Here is an 8,376-nt window from a genome sequence, read left to right as displayed (position 1 = left end):
GGTACAGCTCTTTAACACAATCCAGGCAGGCAACTGAGTTAAATATTTAACTGATGACCTAAGGTATGAGGTAGTGAACTGCGAAAGGATAAAGACAAGTGGGGGAGGGGGGGAATCAAACTGACACCTCTACAGGTACACACTGTCCTTGAATGAGAATAGGTGCAAAGAAATGCTCAGGAAGAATGTGCACTGCGGCAGCGGTCTGACTCTCTGATCTTCATTGATTTAAAAAAAAACAAAAAAATAAAAAACACACCAAAAAAACCAACACCCCCTCACCCATCCCCACCATGGAACTACCTCCACAATATTTAGGGTCAAGCTACTCCTTCCAAGGTTTTTTCCTGGACGTTCAAGGCTCGGGTGAAGGTTCTTTGTCTCACCTGAGTCACATTAAGCTGAGAAGCTGGATGAGAGGGAGATCTGACTTGGGTTCATCATTGGACCAGCTGAGAGGGAGGCTCTATGAAAGTTGTAGACAATGGGATGTTTCTATGAGAAGGTGGGCAGACAGGATCTTGTCTGCCATTGTCCGTGAGGTCGCTAATACTGGGATCCAGCCTGTGTTGGTGCTGTTTAAATATCACAGGAACAAATAAATCAGACTTGTTTCTTCGCTCCTACAGCAAAGATCCCAATGGAGAAAATAGCATCCTACGCCTCCACCAAGGCAGCTCTGACCATGTTTACAGAAGTTTTAAGACAAGAGCTTCACAAATGGGGAATTAAAGCTGCAGCTGTTCACCCTGGAAGCTTCAGAACAAGTAAGTGTGAGATTCATTGTGTCTCAAATCATTGTCCTCCCAGGAATGCCCTAAACTCAAACCAAACTTGTTAACTTGATTCTGATCCTGACTTTGTAGGACAGAGCAGAATTGTTTCACGGGTCTCCCAAGGCTGTAATCTATGGAATCAGACTCTCTTCTTTCTCCCACTGATGGGCTGTTCATCCTACCAACCTAACTGGAGGTCACTGTGAAGCTCCCCTGCAGCTCTGATATCAAGGAGTAGGCTCGCCTCCACACTGAGCTAGCAAACAAAGCCCTGCCCCAGGCAATCCCCAGTGATCTCTGGCTTTGCAGGGGGCTGTGCGGACACCCTCAGACTAGCTGGAAAAAAGTCATCTGCTATTTAAATGCACAATGCCCATGCCCAGCTACCGGATGGGGCAGGCCAACCTGGGGAATTCCCGTTTATAAGACAAAACCCCCTCAGACAAGAGACTTTGCTGTGGGAAGCTCTTCACATAACACTGATTGTAAGAGAGAAAGCAGAGGCACTTAGGTACTTTTCTGAATGGAGATGTCAAGAAAAATGTAAAGAGTAACATATTCCCTTGTTACTGTATTCTGTCAAGGGGAACCCTTTATATAAGTGACTCTGTACTGGGTGTTCAGAGGCCGGACACTGCACAGGAGACTGACCATCTTTCTCCCATGTAGCAGCTAGTAGATTTAAGCAAAGGGCTTTGGGCGGGCAGTGCAACTCCTTACTAGGTCCCAAGAGCTCCGTCGCGTCACCTTGGTGGTGGTGGTATGTGCTGTTGAGTTGTGTGTGACTCACAGCAATCCTATGTACAATAGTCCTGAAAACCGCTCTATCCTGAGCCCAGCTTATTGTTGCTGATGCACCTACCCTCATTACCCAGTCACTGAATCAATTAATCTCATCCATGTCTTCCTCTCCTGTGTTGTACCTCCACCCTCCCAAGCATGATGTCCCTCTTTAAGGATTGGTCCCTCCTTGAAACATGTCCAAAGTATGTGAGAAGCAGCTTCAAAATTCTTGGGAGCACATATTTTAAAAGGGGTTTTGGCATGCGAGGTTAAAAAAGGCAATATATGCCAGGAGAAAAAGCTCAGAGAACAGAAATAGAAAGGAAAAATGGGATGGCAATTACAGGGAAGGGGTGAGATGTGGTGGAGATTATGATCAGTGACACGAAATTGTGTGTGAACTGCTGCATGGAAAACCAATTTGTTCTGTTGTTTCACTCATGTCACAATAAGAAGTTTTAAGAAATCAATATAGAAAAGGGAGTTAGGGACTTCCCCTCCAACTCAGTAGAAGTCCTTTCCTGCTGGGACCTCCCCCACTTTCAACACTGCTTCACCCATCTTTCCCCTCCTCTCCCAGGTATTGCAGGCACAGAAGAGCTATGGGACAAGCTGGAGAAGAACCTTCTAGATGCCCTGGCCCCTGATGTGGTGGAGGACTACGGTCAGGACTTCATCCTTGCCCAGCAGGAGTATGTCCGCTCGTTGGACGGTTTTGCTTCCACAGACTATACTCCCTTCCTCGTGGACATCCGCCATGCCACCCTGTCCAAGAATCCCTTGCATTTGTACATGCCAGGATATCGGTCCTTCCTGTGGCACTTGGAGGTCTCCCTCTTCCCTACTGGGGTGTTTGATCATCTTATGAGAACAGCACGAGGTTTTCCAATCAAGCCCAAAGCACTGAGGATGTTTATGGGGAGGAACAAAGCCACATAGGCAGCAGTGGATTTCAGAGGAGCGTGTAATGTTCCCCTGAGAGTTTCCAATTAAAGCTTCTTCCTTCACCCCTGGCATTCCAGTTGTACTTTATTGGCTGGATGGGTCTCAATAGTTAAAAGGACTGGAGCATGGTAATGACTCCCAAGACAGTACTAATTGAGTGCCTGCTTTGCACTAGATATAGTTTCTCACCCAATTCTTATCACTTTATAGATGAGTATCATTATGTGGTAGGTCTAATTGCATTCATTTCTTGGATCCTGTCCCATCAGATAGCAAGGTCTCTCACCCAATTTCTTACTTAGGTCCTTAGTGTATTCATGGCCAGTGTACACTAAGAAATCCCAAGACTGCCAAGAAGATAGGCAGCTAAAAAGGCTGTGAATATTACAAAGGTGTTATAAACTGTAAAATAAGAATCAGAAGAAATGCATTGGTTGAGCATTCAGGTTGGAGATGGTCATTTTTATAAGCCTTGAAGGCAGATTAAATAGGAATAAGGAACCGTAGCCCAGAGGCGTCCGAGGATGGAGATTTTGTTTGGCCCAGTGCTCAGCAGTTGCCAGGATAGAGTGTGACTCAGTACTTTAGTTCCAGGATATTCTAGCATCAGAGGTGGCAGCATTAGTTTGCAAATAACTAAGCATGGAAGCAGAGCCTGGAAAACGTTAGGAAGTAATTTTCACAAAAGTCGTACGCTGTCCTACAGCTGTCTGTGAGCCAGGGGACGGTTCCCTGTAGGCTCTAGGGATGAAGTGGCTTCTCTAGAGGTGAAACTGCTCTGGTACGGTGGGGGTGGGGGAGCTCCTTGAGTAGTCCGTGTTTACAGGCATCAGGGCCCAAAGAATATCAGTAACCAGTATACTGGTGTCTTGCTCCAAGCCTCCCTTAGTTCTGTTGGTGTTACAGACTGGCTATGGGATAACCAACCCCATTCAGGAAGACAATGTCTAGACTGTCAAGAATCAGGTATCTCAGACAGAAAAATGTCAGCCCAAGTACTAAGCCCTTTCTAACACCAAAGACCTCACAGGCAAGAACATTAAAGGTCTAATGGTAATTGATTTTATAAAACAATGTATGAGAATGACTGTATGAAACACCATGTCAATGATGAATAGTGTGAAACACAATGTATAGAAACTTTGTAAGCAAAGCAATTAAAAATATAAAAAAACCCCAAACAGGTCAGATAAGCTAAGTGCTGGGTCACTCTCATACTGCTATCAAGAGGCTGCACTAGAATTCAAATCCAAGGTGGTCTCCAGTGCCTGCTAGGATAGAAGAGAAGAAAGAGAGCAGAAAAAAGAGGGGGGAAAAAAATGTCAGTTCATCCACAATGTCCTTTTCTTTGCACTGACTTTTTATTTTCTGTCCCTGTCTTCACAGCATCCCTGTCACTCTGTCTTCTCAAGTCTCTTCTCTTTTTATGAGAATAACCATCATGGTGAGTTAGGACGCAGCCTGCTCTGGGGTGATCTTACATGAACTGATACATCTGTAATGCCCCTATTTCCAAATAAGGTCCTACTCATAGGTAACAGGGTTAAGTAGTTCTTCTTTTAGAGGATATAACAGAACCCCACAACATTAGATCTCCCCGTGTAAGATGATAAAGAGCATAAAACTATGAATCAGGGTACCTGTGGGCTGTGGATGCTGCAGTTAGAATGAGGTGACCCTGCAGTAGAGGTCACTGGGCAGACAGCCTTCAGCTGATGCTGAAAATGAGAAATCTCAATGAGCAGCCAATGAAAATGAAGCACACACTCCTCATTGAGAGTGACTCCTATAACTCAGAGCTACCTGAGGGGAAAGGCTGAGAGACAGGAAGAAGACATCTTGAATTCAACTGCTCATTTGCCTTTAAGAACCTATTTTAACACTGAGGAGACAATTTTAACTGAAAGCACTTATGTTTTGTTGTTAAATGCCACGGAGTGGACTATGACTTATGATGACCCTATGAACAACCTTATGCAACCCTATCCTGTGTACTAAAAAGTGTTCAAATAGAGAAATATTTTCATTTTTAGCTTAAGACTTCATTTCTCAGAAGACAAAAGAGTCAAGTGTTGCCTACAAAACATGCTATATTTTGGTCACTTCTGAACAGGAACAGATGTTCCTGGTTTCTCCTTCAGTCCTACTGATTCTTGATCCTATGCTACAACATGAGTCAGGACAACAGAGGGCACAGTCAGATTCTAATGTGGTGTCTGTGCCCTAAGATGGACTAGACAAGGCAGAGCAGGCAGGAGGCTTGGTCAGTGGAAACGTCCAGGCTCTAGCTGGAGAGGATCCTCCTATGGGGTCATGATCCTTCAGTGGAAAGCTTTACCCAAGTACAAGGTGGATTCTACTTTGAGCTGATTTCACTTTCCCAGTCATATTTTTAATTCATTCCAACATGAGGGTCTCATCTTCCCTTATTAAAGGAAAAACCAGGCACACCCAATTCCTGCTGAGAAGTGTCAAAGGTTTGGCGTGTTTTGCAGGCCCTGCTTGTCTCTTTTGCCTTTTAGAGCTTGTGGAAAAGAAGTCAAGACAGGATGAAACTGTTGGCAACCAGCCTCAAAGTTGTAGAAACAGGAAGAGCCCTCTCTGAATGGCTCTGAACACTGTTAGTTGCCGTCAAGCTGGTTGTATTGCTGACTCCAAGGACAGGTCAACAAAATACTGCCTGGTCTTCACTGTCCTCATAATTGTTTCTGTTTGTACTCACTGTTGCAGCTACTATGACAGTCAATCTCTTTGAGGATCTTCTATTTTGTTTACCCAACATGATGTCTTTCCGCAGGACGTTGATTCTCCTGATGATATGCTTAAAAGGGAGTATTCTTGCATACAGAATTTCTTTGTTCTAGAAATTCACTATTCTTTGCCAACACCATAATTCAAATGTATCAGTTCTTTGGTTTTCCTTACTCATTGGCCAGGTTCCACTTGTATGAGATTGTTGGAAATGCAGGCAGTCTCTGTCTTACCCCAGGGCGTCAGATTTGATGACTTTGGCATAAAATGGTTCTGATAGCAATCAACACCTCACTGTCTCTGAAAAGAAAGTTATTGTTGGCTTTTAGTATCATTATCTTTATACATTTTCTCTTTATCTTTGTGGGATACATTTTAATACATAACACATGCATAAGAATATATACCAATCATAAAAATGGACTCGGATGAAGAACACTGACATTTTGTCCTTTGTGATGTTAACAGCTCCATCTGAGGAACATCCTGCATCTTTTAGATTATCTCTAGGAATCAGGATGGCGTTTCCAATGTGAAAATTAGTGACAGTCATCTCTCTGGTCCTTTCCTTCATGTAGTTCATGGTAACATCTCACTGCTTCCTAAGTCTTCCCCTCAATTTTACCAAAGCAATCAGCAGCCATGTCCACCTTCTCTGAAGTCCTTGATTCAGTTAGAAAAACGTTCAGCTAATCTTTTCACCGTAAATGATTTTGAAACCTCGATTCATTTCTTTTCCTCATTAATTCTTTCTTCTTCAGTATTTCTGGCCTCTTCAAAATGGATTTATTTCCAACTGGTCAGTTCTCCTTCTTCATGAGCTACGAATTACATCAGTGATTTCAAGTTCTAAATTCAGTGTGATTCTTACATGGAATTTCCCCCACTGAGCCCATCTGCTGTTACACAACATGGGTTCCTTCTCAAAGTCCAAAGCCTATGTTGTTGTTAAAGGTGATGATCTGGAGAATCAGCTTGATCTGGTAAATGATTTTTAAATACCTGGGTAGGAACCAGGTGGCAGAGACCTAAGTTGAAAAAGGCTATTTTGGTCAGAGCACAGGGCGAGCAAGAACTTTCCAGGGGGAGATGGGGAGCTGTGGTTGACTTTACCTCACTCAGCTCAGTAAACATCAGATAAATGGCCTCATTGAGTGCTGGCTTGTATTTAGGTGCCTTCTTTAAACATGCGCAGAGGCCTGCAAACTTAAGCTGCTCTGCTTCAGCGTTATAGGAACTCGGGGCTCTGAGAGAGTAAAAGTGATGATGAAAGCATTTACTTACAGATGAACATATCTAGATTTTGTGAGCTGGTGTTTCCAATTCCAGGAAAATACCTCTACCAAGAAAAAATCTTATAGGCACTTAACACCAGGGAAGGCTCTACCTCCCCATGTGCAAACCAAGGCCTAAGGAGACCTTCATCGGGCAGGTGAGAACCTTCCACAAGGTGGGGCAAGTGGAAAGCCTTTCACCGTTGTGGCAACATGGCAAGCAGGCCAGCACCAGCTTGTGTCAAGCAAGGAGACATCGCAACAAGAGGAAGACATCTTTAATTCCATATGCTCACGAGATGGAGCGACATGTGTGCAGAGGGAGGGAACCTGTGTATAGTGATTCCCATAGAAAGAACAGCACTCTTACACACTCACAGAATTACCCAAAACAATCATGGGAACACTGACAAATACAGACTGACTGGCTTTAAAAGAGCAGGTCATACACACTGACACGGGAACGCGCTCCCTCCTCACCCAGCCTACATTAGCCACCAGCCAAGGAGAGTTAACCTGCACTCCCTTACAGCTGCAACTTAAAGCCATAGCAACAAAAGAAATTAACGGCAGACAGTCTCCAGAGCAGGGGCTACAAGATACCCTCTGCCACTGGGTTCCGAAGGCTGTACATCTTTACAGAAGGCTGTCTTCTCTTGTTCCTGTGAAACAGCTGCTGGGTTTGAACAGAGGTGCTAAATATTTAAACACCACATCACCAAGATATCAGATATACAGACTTAATATTTAATCACCACACCACCAAGATGTCAAATACACAGATTAATATTTAACCACCACACCACCAAGATCTGTCTGTCTATCTATCTATCTATCTATCTATCTATCTATCTATCTATCTATCTATCTATCCATCCATCCATCCATCCATCGAGAGAGAGAGAGGTGGGGGGAAATGCGTTTGAGTGGCCTGATGGCACAGTGTTGGTCTGCTAATAAAAATGTCAGTAGTTTGAACACAACTGCTTCTCAGGAGAAAGATGAGCAATCTCTCTTAACAATTTCGTTTCAGAAACCTAAAGGAGAGTTACCATTAGCTGGAATAGATACTAAAGCATTTGGGTTTGGGTTTTTAGTAGAGGGCCCCATAAGGTTTACAAACCTATAATTGTTAAGGAAGCAGAATGCCACATCTTTGACCTGCAGAGTAGCTGGTGACTTTGAACAACTAACCTTGTGATTAACAGCTGAGCACTTCTGTCCCCACAGTTGCATACATATTTGCTGCTGTTGTAATTTTTTTTCTTTCATGATTTATATTTTATTGGTTGTTTTAAGGGCCAGTACAGAGACATTATGAACAACCTGTACACAATTCTTAATGCATGTACCAAAAATCTTAAAAGCCATGTAGTTATACTTCTTTTCTAAATTCCAGTGACCTTTCCAGCTTTAAATTTGGAGGGAAGCTTTCATAAAGAAGAAAATAAGTACCAATATCTTCAATTGTTGATAAACTGTCACATTATTAAGTCCCACTAATTCACCATTTACTATCACACACACTACACACTGAAATTTTCAACCATTCACAGCACATAACAAAGTTACTAAGAAAACTGGACTACCAAAACCAAAGATGTTACAGAATCCACATAGTTCTGACAGGGAGAAAGCCATGAAAAGGGAGTGGTTATGTTTAAGAAGAAATTTTACTAGACAACATTCTAATTTATGTATCTAAAACACATGGAAAATAGACTTAATTTGGGGAGCTCTGGTGGCCTAGTGGCAAGGAGTTGCAACTACAATCCCAAAGGCGCACGGTTCGAATCCACCAGATACTCTGCCGGGGAAGGAGGGACAATCTCCTCCTGTACCAGTCA

The 8,376-nt window shown here is 43.3% G+C and overlaps 1 pseudogene; it reads left to right on the top strand.

Moving 5' to 3' along the window:
• LOC102870685 overlaps positions 1-8,376 on the top strand; it is a 37,179-nt pseudogene that overhangs the window by 23,615 nt on the left and 5,188 nt on the right.

This window comes from Elephantulus edwardii, unplaced genomic scaffold (assembly GCF_000299155.1).
Source record: "Elephantulus edwardii isolate Elephantulus edwardi_28Jun2011 unplaced genomic scaffold, EleEdw1.0 scaffold00072, whole genome shotgun sequence".
Classification (NCBI taxonomy): domain Eukaryota; kingdom Metazoa; phylum Chordata; class Mammalia; order Macroscelidea; family Macroscelididae; genus Elephantulus; species Elephantulus edwardii.
This window is presented reverse-complemented; position numbering and strand designations above follow the sequence as displayed.